Source organism: Salmo salar, chromosome 03 (assembly GCF_965601325.2).
Source record: "Salmo salar chromosome 03, fSalSal1, whole genome shotgun sequence".
NCBI lineage: Eukaryota > Metazoa > Chordata > Actinopteri > Salmoniformes > Salmonidae > Salmo > Salmo salar.
Window position 1 is genome coordinate 46,362,772 of NC_138293.1, and position 13,470 is coordinate 46,376,241.

The following is a 13,470-nucleotide window of genomic DNA, read 5'->3' on the forward strand; positions in this document are numbered from 1 at the left end:
GAAATTGTTAGGTTAGATTACTCGTTGGATATTACTGCATTGTCGGAACTAGAAGCCCAAGCATTTCGTTACACTCTCATTAACATCATTAACAAACCATGTGTATGTGACAAATAAAATGTGATGTGTGTGTGTGTGTGTGTGTGTGTGTGTGTGTGTGTGTGTGTGTGTGTGTGTGTGTGTGTGTGTGTGTTTAACTATACTTGTGGGGACAAGAATAGAAAACAAACAAAAAACTGACCAACTGATGACATTTTGTTAGTTCTCACAAGGTCAAATGCTATTTCTAGGGGGTTAAGGTTAGAAATAGGGTTAGGAGCTAGGGTTAGTGTTAGGGTTAGGAGGTAGGGTTAGGTTTAGGGTTACGGTTAAGGTTAGGGTTTAGGGAAAATCGGATTTTGAACTGGACTGAATTGTGTGTCCCCACAAGGTTAGTTATCAAATTTTATTGGGCAAATACACATATTTGGCAGATATTATTGCGGGTGTAGCGAAATGCTTGTGTTCCTAGCTCAAACAGTACTATCTACAAATTCACAACAATACACACAATTCTAAAAGTAAAAGATTGGAATTAAGAAATGTATAAATATTAGATCGAGCAATGTCGGAGTGGCAATGACTAAAATACAGTAGAATAGAATACAGTATATACATATGAGATGAGTAAAGCAGTATGTAAACTTTATTAAAGTTTTCTAGTGTTCCATTATTCAAGTGATTCTAAGTCTATGTATATAGGGCAGCAGCCTCTAAGGTGCAGGGTTCAGTAACCGGGTGAAACCCGGCTTATGATGGCTGTTTAACAGTCTGATGGCTTTGAGATGGAAGCTGTTTTTCAGTCTCCCAGTCCCAGCTTTGATGCACCTGTACTGACCTCGCCTTCTGGATGATAGCGGGGTGAACAGGCCATCGCTCGGGTGGTTGATGTCCTTGATGTACTTTTTGGCCTTCCTGTGACATCGGGTGCTGTAGGTGTCCTGGAAGGCAGGTAGTTTGCCCCCGGGGATGCGTTGGGCAGACCGCACCGCCCTCTGGAGAGCCCTGCGGTTGAGGGCGGTGCAGTTGCCGTACCAGGTGGGGATACAGCCCGACAGGATGCTCTCAATTGTGTATCTGTAAAAGTTTGTGAGGGTTTTAAGGGCCAAGCAAAATTTCTTCAGCCTCCTGAGGTTGAAGAGGCGCTGTTGCGCCTTCTTCACCACACTGTCTGTGTGGGTGGACCATTTCAGATTGTGAGTGATGTGTACACCGAGGAACTTGAAGCTTTCCACCTTCTCCATTGCGGTCCTGTCAATGTGGTTAGGGGCATGCTCCCTCTGCTGTTTCCTTGAGTCCACGATCAGTCACTTTGTTTTGTTGACATTGAGTGAGAGGTTATTTTCCTGGCACCACTCTCCCAGGGCCCTCATCTCCTCCCTGTAGGCAGTCTTGTCATTTTTGGTAATCAGGCCTACTACTGGTGTGTCGTCTGCAAACTTGATGATTGAGTTGTAGGCGTGCGTGGCCATGCTGTCATGGGTGAATAGGGAGTACAGGAGGGGGCTGAGCATGCACCCTTGTGGGGCCCCTGTGTTGAGTATCAGCGAAATGGAGGTGTTGTTTACTACTTTCAGCACCTGGGGATGGCCCGTCAGGAAGTCCAGGACCCAGTTGCATAGGGCAGGGTTCAGACCCAGGGCCCCGAGCTGAATGATGAGCTTGGAGGGTACCATGGTGTTGAATGCTGAGCTATAGTCAACGAACAGCATTCTTACATAGGTACTCCTCTTGTCCAGATGGGATAGGGCAGTGTGCAGTGCGTTGGCGATTGCATTGTCTGTGGATCTATTGGGGCGGTACGAAATTGAAGTGGGTGAAACATCACAGCACAGTTGAAAAATATATGGCAAATAGAAATCCAATATGGATGGTGTTAAAAGATAGATGGGTGGGGTTGAATGGAGATGAAGGTTCGGAAAAATAACAATAATAACAAGATGTAAAACATACTGTGTCCGTAAAACGTATATAGGTTCAGAACTTTTTTGAAAGAAATAGATGGGAGAGGTTGAGGTTGGAGGAAGGACAGGAGTAAAAACGAACAAAATATTGTAAAATAGACTGTGCCCGTAAAATGTTTATAGTATGTGTAAGCTGGAAGTAGAAGCCTAAGCGTTGTTGTTCACTAGTTTACTCCAACTGTGGAGGGGTTGTAGGGTTAGAAAGTAATAAAGGAAAATATATATTTTTTAATATGTTGTTTTTACTATTTTCTACATTGTAGAATAATAGTGAAGACATCAAAACTATGAAATAACACATATGGAATTATGTAGTAACCAAAAAAGTGTTAAACATTAGAGATTTTTCAAATAGCCACCATTTGCCTTGATGACAGCTTTGCACACTCTTGGCATTCTCTCAACCAGCTTCATGAGGTAGTCACCTGGAATGCATTTCAATTAACAGGTGTGCCTTGTTAAAAGTTCAATTGTGGAATTTCTTTCCTTCTTAACCTCTCTAGGCTAGGCGGGACGAATTCGTCCCACCTACGTAACAGCCACATCTATCCTGTGGCGCGATTTTCAAAACCTTAAAAATCCTATTACTTCAATTTCTCAAACATATGACTATTTTACAGCCATTTAAAGACAAGACTCTCGTTAATCTAACCACACTGTCCGATTTCAAAAAGGCTTTACAACGAAAGCAAAACATTAGATTATGTCAGCAGAGTACCAAGCCAGAAATAATCAGACACCCATTTTTCAAGCCAGCATATAATGTCACCAAAACCCAGAAGACAGCTAAATGCAGCACTCACCTTTGATGATCTTCATCAGATGACAACCCTAGGACATTATGTTATACAATACATGCATGTTTTGTTCAATCAAGTTCATATTTATATCAAAAACCAGCTTTTTACATTAGCATGTGACGTTCAGAACTAGCATACCCCCCGCAAACTTCCGGGGAATTCGCTAACATTTTACTAAATTACTCACGATAAACGTTCACAAAAAGCATAACAATTATTTTAAGAATTATAGATACAGACCTCCTCTATGCACTCGATATGTCCGATTTTAAAATAGCTTTTTGGTGAAAGCACATTTTGCAATATTCTAAGTACATAGCCCAGGCATCACGGGCTCGCTATTTAGACACCCGGCAAGTTTAGCACTCACCATAATCATATTTACTATTATAAAAGTTTCATTACCTTTGTTGTCTTCGTCAGAATACACAGCCAGGACTGCTACTTCAATAACAAATGTTGGTTTGGTCCAAAATAATCCATCGTTATATCCGAATAGCGGCGTTTTGTTCGTGCGTTCCAGACACTATCCGAAATAGTAAAGAAGTGTCACGCGCTTGGCGCAATTCGTGACAATAAAATTCTAAGTATTCCATTACCGTACTTCGAAGCATGTCAACCGCTGTTTAAAATCAATTTTTACGACACTTTTCTCGTAGAAAAGCGATAATATTCCGACAGGGAATCTCCTTTTCGGCAAACAGAGGAAAAAATCCCAAAGGCGGGGGCGGTCGGGGTCACGCGCATAAGCCAGTGTCTCTTGATCGGCCACTTGAGAAAGGCGATAATGTGTTTCAGCCTGGGGCTGGAATGACGACATTCTGTTTTTTCCCGGGCTCTGAGAGCCTATGGACGACGTGGGAAGTGTCACGGTAGAGCAGAGATCCTTAGTAAATGATAGAGATGGAAAAGAAGTTCAACAAATGGTCAGACAGGCCACTTCCTGTAAAGGAATCTCTCAGGTTTTGACCTGCCATTTGAGTTCTGTTATACTCACAGACACCATTCAAACAGTTTTAGAAAATTTAGGGTGTTTTCTATCCATATGTAATAAGTATATGCATATTCTAGTTACTGGGTAGGAGTGGTAACCAGATTAAATCGGGTATGTTTTTTATCCAGCCGTGTCAATGCTGCCCCCTAGCCCTAACAGTTGTGTTGTGACAAGGTAGGGGTGGTATACAGAAGATAGCCCTATTTGGTAAGACCAAGTCCATATTATGGCAAGAACAGCTCAAATAAGCAAAGAGAAATGACAGTCCATCATTACTTTAAGACATTAAGGTCAGTCAATCTGGAAAATGTGCGGTCGCAAAAACCATCAAGCGCTATGATAAAACTGACATTCATGGGGACCGCCAGAGGGAAGTAAGACCCAGATTCACCTCTGCTGCAGAGGATAAGTTCATTAGATAAGTTCATTTGCAGTCCAAATAAATGCTTCACAGTGTTTAAGTAACAGAAAAATATCAACATCAACTGTTCTGAGAAGATTGCGTGAATCAGGCCTTCATGGTCGAATTGCTGCAAAGAAATCTCTACTAAAGGACACCAATAAGAAGTAGACTTACTTGGGCCAAGAAACACAAGCAATGGACATTAAACAGGTGGAAATCTGTCCTTTGGTCTGATGAGTCCAAATGAGAAATGTTTTGATTCCAAACGCCGTGTCTTTGTGAGACGCAGAGTAGGTTAACAGATGATCTCCACATGTGTGGTTCCCACCGGGAAGAATGGAGGAGGAGGTGTGGGGGTGCTTTGCTGGTGACACTGTCAGTGATTTATTTAGAATTCAAGGCACACTTAACCAGCATGGCTACCACAGCATTCTGCAGCGATATGCCATCCCACCTGATTTGCGCTTAGTGGGACTATTATTTGTTTTTCAACAGGACAATGACCCAACACACCTCCAGGCTGTGTAAGAGCTATTTGACCAAGATGGAGAGTGATGGAGTGCTGCATCAGATGACCTGGCCTCAACCCAATTGAGATGGTTTGAGATGAGTTGGACCGCAGAGTGAAGGAAAAGCAGCCAACAAGTGTTCAATACATTTACATTTAAGTCATTTAGCAGACGCTCTTATCCAGATGCGACTTACAAATTGGTGCATTCACCTTATGATATCCAGTGGAACAACCACTTTACAATAGTGCATCTAAATATTTTATGGGGGGGGGGGGGTTAGAATGATTACTTTGTCCTATCCCAGGTATTCCTTAAAGAGGTGGGGTTTCAGGTGTCTCCGGAAGGTGGTGATTGACTCCGCTGTCCCGGCGTCGTGAGGGAGCTTGTTCCACCATTGGGGTGCCAGAGCAGCGAACAGTTTTGACTGGGCTGAGCGGGAACTGTGCTTCCTCAGAGGTAGGGGGGCGAGCAGGCCAGAGGTGGATGAACGCAGTGCCCTCGTTTGGGTGTAGGGCCTGATCAGAGCCTGAATGTACAGAGGTGCCGTTCCCCTCACAGCTCCGTAGGCAAGCACCATGGTGTTGTAGCGGATGCGAGCTTCAACTGGAAGCCAGTGGAGAGAGCGGAGGAGCGGGGTGACGTGAGAGAACTTGGGAAGGTTGAACACCAGACGAGCTGCGGCGTTCTGGATGAGTTGTAGGGGTTTAATGGCACAGGCAGGGAGCCCAGCCAACAGCGAGTTGCAGTAATCCAGACGGGAGATGACAAGTGCCTGGATTAGGACCTGCGCCGCTTCCTGTGTGAGGCAGGGTCGTACTCTGCGAATGTTGTAGAGCATGAACCTACAGGATCGGGTCACCGCCTTGATGTTAGTGGAGAACGACAGGGTGTTGTCCAGGGTCACGCCAAGGTTCTTAGCACTCTGGGAGGAGGACACAATGGAGTTGTCAACCGTGATGGCGAGATCATGGAACGGGCAGTCCTTCCCCGGGAGGAAGAGCAGCTCCGTCTTGCCGAGGTTCAGCTTGAGGTGGTGATCCGTCATCCACACTGATATGTCTGCCAGACATGCAGAGATGCGATTCGCCACCTGGTTATCAGAAGGGGGAAAGGAGAAGATTAATTGTGTGTCGTCTGCATAGCAATGATAGGAGAGACCATGTGAGGATATGACAGAGCCAAGTGACTTGGTGTATAGCGAGAATAGGAGAGGGCCTAGAACAGAGCCCTGGGGGACACCAGTGGTGAGAGCACGTGGTGCGGAGACAGATTCTCGCCACGCCACCTGGTAGGAGCGACCTGTCAGGTAGGATGCAATCCAAGCGTGGGCCGCGCCGGAGATGCCCAACTCGGAGAGGGTGGAGAGGAGGATCTGATGATTCACAGTATCAAAGGCAGCAGATAGGTCTAGAAGGATGAGAGCAGAGGAGAGAGAGTTAGCTTTAGCAGTGCGGAGAGCCTCCGTGACACAGAGAAGAGCAGTCTCAGTTGAATGACCAGTCTTGAAACCTGACTGATTTGGAGCCAGAAGGTCATTCTGAGAGAGATAGCAGGAGAGCTGGCCAAGGATGGCACGTTCAAGAGTTTTGGAGAGAAAAGAAAGAAGGGATACTGGTCTGTAGTTGTTGACATCGGAGGGATCGAGTGTAGGTTTTTTCAGAAGGGGTGCAACTCTCGCTCTCTTGAAGACGGAAGGGACGTAGCCAGCGGTCAAGGATGAGTTGATGAGCGAGGTGAGGTAAAGGAGAAGGTCTCCGGAAATGGTCTGGAGAAGAGAGGAGGGGATTGGGTCAAGCGTGCAGGTTGTTGGGCGGCCGGCCGTCACAAGACGCGAGATTTCATCTGGAGAGAGAGGGGAGAAAGAGGTCAAAGCACAGGGTAGAGCAGTGTGAGCAGGACCAGCGGTGTCGTTTGACTTACATTTACATTTTACATTTTAGTCATTTAGCAGACGCTCTTATCCAGAGCGACTTACAGTAGTGAATGCATACATTTCATACAATTTCATACATTTCATTTAAAAAAAATTCTGTGCTGGCCCCCCGTGGGAACATCAGCTGATGTCACAAAGTGCTGTACAGAAACCCAGCCCAAAACCCCAAACAGCACGCAATGCAGGTGTAGAAGCACAGTGGCTAGGAAAAACTCCCTAGAAAGGCCAGAACCTAGGAAGAAACCTAAAGAGGAACCAGGCTATGAGGGGTGGCCATAACAGAACATGGCCAAGATGTTCAAATGTTCATAGATGACCAGCAGGGTCAAATAATAATAATCACAGTGGTTATAGAGGGTGCAACAGGTCAGCACCTCAGGGGTAAATGTCAATTGGCTTTTCATAGCTGATCATTCAGAGTATCTCTACCGCTCCTGCTGTCTCTAGAGAGTTGAAAACAGCAGGTCTGGGACAGGTAGCACGTCCGGTGAGCAGGTCAGGGTTCCATAGCCGCAGGCAGAACAGTTGAAACTGGAGCAGCAGCACAGCCAGGTGGACTGGGGACAGCAAGGAGTCATCAGGCCAGGTAGTCCTTAGGCATGGTCCTAAGGCTCAGGTCCTCCGAGAGAGAGAAAGAAAGAAAGAAAGAAAGGGAGAAAGAGAGAAAAAGAGAGAAACAGAGAGAGAATTAGAGAGAGCATACTTACAATCACACAGGACACCGGATAAGACAGGAGCAATACTCCAGATATAACAGACTAGCAACGAGGATCGGATGTCGTCGACCTTCTTTTCAAAATGGTTGATGAAGTCATCTGCAGAGAGGGAGGAGGGGGGGGAGGAGGATTCAGGAGGGAGGAGAAGGTGGCAAAGAGCTTCCTAGGGTTAGAGGCAGATGCTTGGAATTTAGAGTGGTAGAAAGTGGCTTTAGCAGCAGAGACAGAAGAGGAAAATGTAGAGAGGAGGGAGTGAAAGGATGCCAGGTCCGCAGGGAGGCGAGTTTTCCTCCATTTCCGCTCGGCTGCCCGGAGCCCTGTTCTGTGAGCTCGCAATGAGTCGTCGAGCCACGGAGCAGGAGGGGAGGACCGAGCCGGCCTGGAGGATAGGGGACATAGAGAGTCAAAGGATGCAGAAAGGGAGGAGAGGAGGGTTGAGGAGGCAGAATCAGGAGATAGGTTGGAGAAGGTTTGAGCAGAGGGAAGAGATGATAGGATGGAAGAGGAGAGAGTAGCGGGAGAGAGAGAGCGAAGGTTGGGACGGCGCAATACCATCCGAGTAGGGGCAGAGTGAGAAGTGTTTGATGAGAGGGAAAAGGATAAAAGGTAGTGGTCGGAGACTTGGAGGGGAGTTGCAATGAGATTAGTGGAAGAACAGCATCTAGTAAAGATTAGGTCAAGCGTATTGCCTGCCTTGTGAGTAGGGGGGGAAGGTGAGAGGGTGAGGTCAAAAGAGGAGAGGAGTGGAAAGAATGAGGCAGAGAGGAATGAGTCAAAGGTAGACGTGGGGAGGTTAAAGTCACCCAGAACTGTGAGAGGTGAGCCATCCTCAGGAAAGAAACTTATCAAGGCGTCAAGCTCATTGATGAACTCTCCAAGGGAACCTGGAGGGCGATAAATGATACGGATGTTAAGCTTGAAAGGGCTGGTAACTGTGACAGCATGGAATTCAAAGGAGGCGATAGACAGATGGGTCAGGGGAGAAAGAGAGAATGTCCACTTGGGAGAGATGAGGATCCCAGTGCCACCACCCCGCTGACCAGAAGCTCTCGGGGTGTGCGAGAACACGTGGGCAGACGAGGAGAGAGCAGTAGGAGTAGCAGTGTTATCTATGGTAATCCATGTTTCCGTCAGCGCCAAGAAGTCGAGGGACTGGAGGGTAGCATAGGCTGAGATGAACTCTGCCTTGTTGGCCGCAGACCGGCAGTTCCAGAGGCTGCCGGAGACCTGGAACTCCACGTGGGTCATGCGCGCTGGGACCACCAGGTTAGAGTGGCAGCGGCCACGCGGTGTGAAGCGTTTGTATGGCCTGTGCAGAGGGGAGAGAACAGGGATAGACAGACACATAGTTGACAGGCTACAGAAGAGGCTACGCTAATGCAAAGGAGATTGGAATGACAAGTGGACTACACGTCTCGAATGTTCAGAAAGTTAAGCTTACGTTGCAAAAATCTTATTGACTAAAATTATTAAAATGATACAGTACTGCTGGCTGGTGAAGTAGGCTAGCTAGCAGTGGCTGCATTGTTGAGTTTGTTTGAAAGTGTAGCTGGCTAGGTAACCTTGATAGTTTCAGTACTACACTTTATCATGATACAAAGGCAACTATGTAGCTAGCTAACATAACACTAATCAAGACGTTCCTTTGTAATGTATTTAGTTTCTACAATGTTGCTTGTTTGGTTACTTGTTGGCTATGTTATCGAAATGGCGTCGCGGGGGACGAAAATAGCTGGCCAGCTAACCTCGATAATTACTCTAAACTACACAATTATCAAACTATGACAAACTATGACAAAGACAACTTATTGACTAAAAGGACTAAAATGATACAGTACTGCTGGCTGGTAAAGTAGGCTAGCTAGCAGTGGCTGCGTTGTTGACTTTGTTTGAAAGTGTAGCTGGCTAGGTAACCTCGATAGTTTCAGTGCTACACCTTATCATGATACAAAGGCAACTATGTAGCTAGCTAACACTAGCTAACCTGGCTAGCTAACCTCGATAATTACTCTAAACTACACAATTATCTTAGATACAAAGACAGCAAAGACAACAATGTAGCTAGCTAACACTACACTAATCAGATCGTTCCATTGTAATGTATTAGTTTCTACAGTGCTGCTAGTCGGTAGAAGTTGGCTAGCTAGCTAGCAGTTGTTGACTAAGTAGGAGAACGGTGGCGCGGCGCGGCGGACGAAAATAGCTGGCTAGCTAACCTCGATAATTACTCTAAACTACACAATTATCTTTGATACAAAGACAGCTAAGTAGCTAGCTAAAAAATTGCTCAGATCAAACAAATCAAACCGTTGTAATGTAATGAGATGTAATATTACCTGCGGAGCGGAGTGCAGCACGACTACTCGCTCCAAAACCCGTGGGAACTCCTTCAACGTGAAGCTGGTTGAGAGAATGCTAAGACTGTGCAAAGCTGTCATCAAGGCAAAGGGTGGCTACTTTGAAGAATCTCAAATATAAAATATGTTTTGATTTGTTCAACCTATCTGGTATCATTGGGACGCTAGCGTCCCACCTCGACAACAGCCAGTGAAATTGCAGGGCGCCAAATTCAAACAACAGAAATCCCATAATTAAAATTCCTCAAACATACAAGTATTATACACCATTTTAAAGATAAACTTCTTATTAATCCAACCACAGTGTCCGGTTTCAAAAAGGCTTTACGGCGAAAGCACACCATGCGATTATGTTAGGACAGCGCCAAGTCACAAAACACCATACAGACATTCTCCAGCCAAGGAGAGGACTCACAAAAGTCAGAAATAGCGATTAAATGAATCACTTACCTTTGATGATCTTCATCTGGTGGCACTCCCAGGACTCCATGTTACACAATAAATGTTTGTTTTGTTTGATAATGTCCCTCTTTATGTCCAAAAACCTCTGTTTAGTTGGTGCGTTTAGTTCAGTAATCCAAAGGCACAAAGCGCGCTCTCAACATCCAGACGAAAAGTCAAAAAAGTACAAATAAAAGTTTGTAGAAACATGTCAAACGATGTTTAAAATCAAGCCTCAGGTTGTTTTTGTCATAAATAATCAATAATATTTCAACCGGACAAAAGCTTTGTCAATAGAAAAGGAGAAACAAGAAAGGCGCGCTCCCGATCACATGCTGGACTCATGTCTGGAAATTTCCACTGTCCACTCATTGAAAGTGGTGTTTCTCCCTTATTTTTGTATGGTGGATAGGCTTTCAATGGAAAAACAGCCTTTCAAAATAATAGTACTTCCTGGATGGATTTTCCTCAGGTTTTTGCCTGCCATATCAGTTCTGTTATACTCACAGACATTATTTTAACAGTTTTGGAAACTTTAGAGTGGTTTCTATCCAACTCTACCAATTATATGCATATCCTAGCTTCTGGGCCTGAGTAGCAGGCAGTTTAATTTGGGCACACTTTTCATCCAAAATTCCGAATGCTGCCCCCTACCCTAGTGAAGTTAACACTTTTGGTTGCCACATGTTTCCATATGTGTTATTTCATAGTTTTGATGTCTTCACTATTATTACGCAATGTAAGTAGTAAAAATGAAGAAAACCCCTTGAACGAGTAGGTGTGTCCAAACTTTTGACTCGTACTGTATGTCATGCTTGGATTCACCATGCCAAAAGGTTTTTCCCCAGGTGCATGAACTATGATTTCAATGAGAACCTTTTGCCAAACGCTTAAGACAGACTTGATGCAAACTAGTACCTGCTAGACATTGTTTCTTTTATTAATTTATTTTACATTTTGATTACATTGTGAAAGATATCTTCAATGATCATACCTTTGATCACCATGGGATAGAAATTATGGAAATGTGATGTTCTGTCAATTTTAATGGGTAGTTCAAGTGTATTGCCTAATGTGAAAACAGTATTGTAGCATGCTACATACTAAAGGCAATTTTTAAACATGGATCTTACATTTTTTGCTGTTGGATTAACGAGTTGTTAAAATAACTAAATTGATAAAATATTATCATGTTGTGTTTTGGTGATTAAACCAATGTACTCATATTTCATAGTTAACTTATATTTTGGATGAATGGTTGTGTGGTGAAAGATGTCTACAAACTGTAACAACGTCTACAGAAGGTGGCGCCTCTCCCCGTTCGGGCGGCGCTCGGCGGTCGTCGTCGCCGACCTACTAGCTGCCACCGATCTCCTTTTAATTTTCATTTGACGATATCTGTTTTATGTTAGCACCTGTTTTGAGTTAGTTATTAGTGGGGGTATTTAGTCTGTCTGTTTTGGTTTGGGAGTGTGCGGGATTATTTTGTGTCATTGTATTGTAGGTTGGGGATTTGATTTTCCTCTGCCGTTCGGTATTACGCTACAGGGTTTGCTGGGCTGCGTCCCAACTCGATTTAGGGTTCTGCCCTGTCGCTTGAGTTCTGTACCCTGCCTTGTTTTACAGCACTTTTGGACTGTGTTCATTAACCCCTGGTCGGGCTCCGGGCTCCATAACGAAATGTAATATATATTTTTTTTCAAATATAGGACTATGTTATATCGTTTTATAGATACACCTCTCCTGAATCGAACCACGTTGTCCCATTTTCAAAAAGGCTTTACAGCAAAAGCAAAACCTTAGATAATGTTAGAGGTGTATATCGTAAAAGTAGCCACATAGCCATTTTCCGACCAACCACATGCATCACAAATAACCAAAAAACAGCTAAATGCAGCACTAACCTTTGACAATCTTCATCAGATGACACCCCTAGGACATCATGTTACACAATACATGCATTCTTTTGTTCGATAAAGTTCATATTTATATATAAAAACAGCATTTTACATCGGCGCGTAACGTTGACAAACTATTTTCCCTCAAATGCATCCGGTGAAACAGCGCTACAATTTACTAAATTACTATTCGAAAACATTTTTAAAATGTAATATTGTCATTCTAAGATTTATAGATAAATATCTCTTGAAATCACCTGTAATGCCAGATTTAAAAATAACTTTACTGGGTAATCACACTTTGTGATAAAAGGGGATGCGATACTCAGAAAATAGGCTAGCAATACAGGTCAGCGCCATCTTGGAACAATCGCATATCAAATCTAGTCTTGTATACTATTGTCAATAATCCCTTACCTTTGATTGTCTTCATCAGAAAGCACTTCCAGGAATCCCAGGTCCACAACAAATGTATTTTCGTTCGAAAAACTGTATCCTTTATGTTCCAATAGCTTGTTCTTGTTAACGCGTTCTGAAGGCTGCTCCAAAACTTCCGTCGTGCGCGGGACACCTCTTTCGAAAAAATGCATATTTTTTTTATTAAGGTTCGTTCAAACATGTCAAACGTTGTATAACATAAATCTTTAGGGCCTTTTTCAACCAGAGCTCCAATAAGATTCAAGGGGGATGATTGCATTGTCTTTCAAATGTTTCAAAAGGGGAGGGTAGCCAGGGGCGCCGGCGTCATAATGGTGATGGCCCTCATCATGTGACCACGTTCCACTGCGTCTCATTCATTCAGTTTTCACAGTAGAAGGCTCAAATCACTTTGTAAAGACTGGGGACATCTAGTGGAAGCAATAGGAAGTGCTCAATAAACCATTGCTCACTGTGTGAATTACAGGCAAAGTGGTGAAGTTGAGTCCGCAATTCAGAATTCCACATCCTGTTACGATCGGTCTCGGGGTTTTGACTGCCATATGAGTTCTGTTATACTCACAGACACCATTCAAACAGTTTTAGAAACTTTAGGGTGTTTTCTATCCACAAGTATTAATTATATGCATATCCTAGCTTCTGAGTTTGAGTAGGAGGCCGTTTAAAATGGGCACACATTTTTTTCAAAAATCGCTGTAGCGCCCCCATCCTAGGCGACCGTCAAGAGGTTAAAACGTGTTTTCCCACGTACCTTAGTCTCCTGCGCCTGACTTCACCCCTCCTGCATGTTAGAGTCGCATGACAGAATCCTGCACCGGGATCATGGAGTCAGCAGGAGCGTATGCGCCAACCCCGTCCATGAAGGAACGGGTTACCCAGCACGCCAACATCCTCCATCGCCTGAGTATGGCTATGGACCAGGTGTTGGCGCGTCTGCAGAGCTGGGAGAGAAGCACTCCCCCACCCACGCCAGCA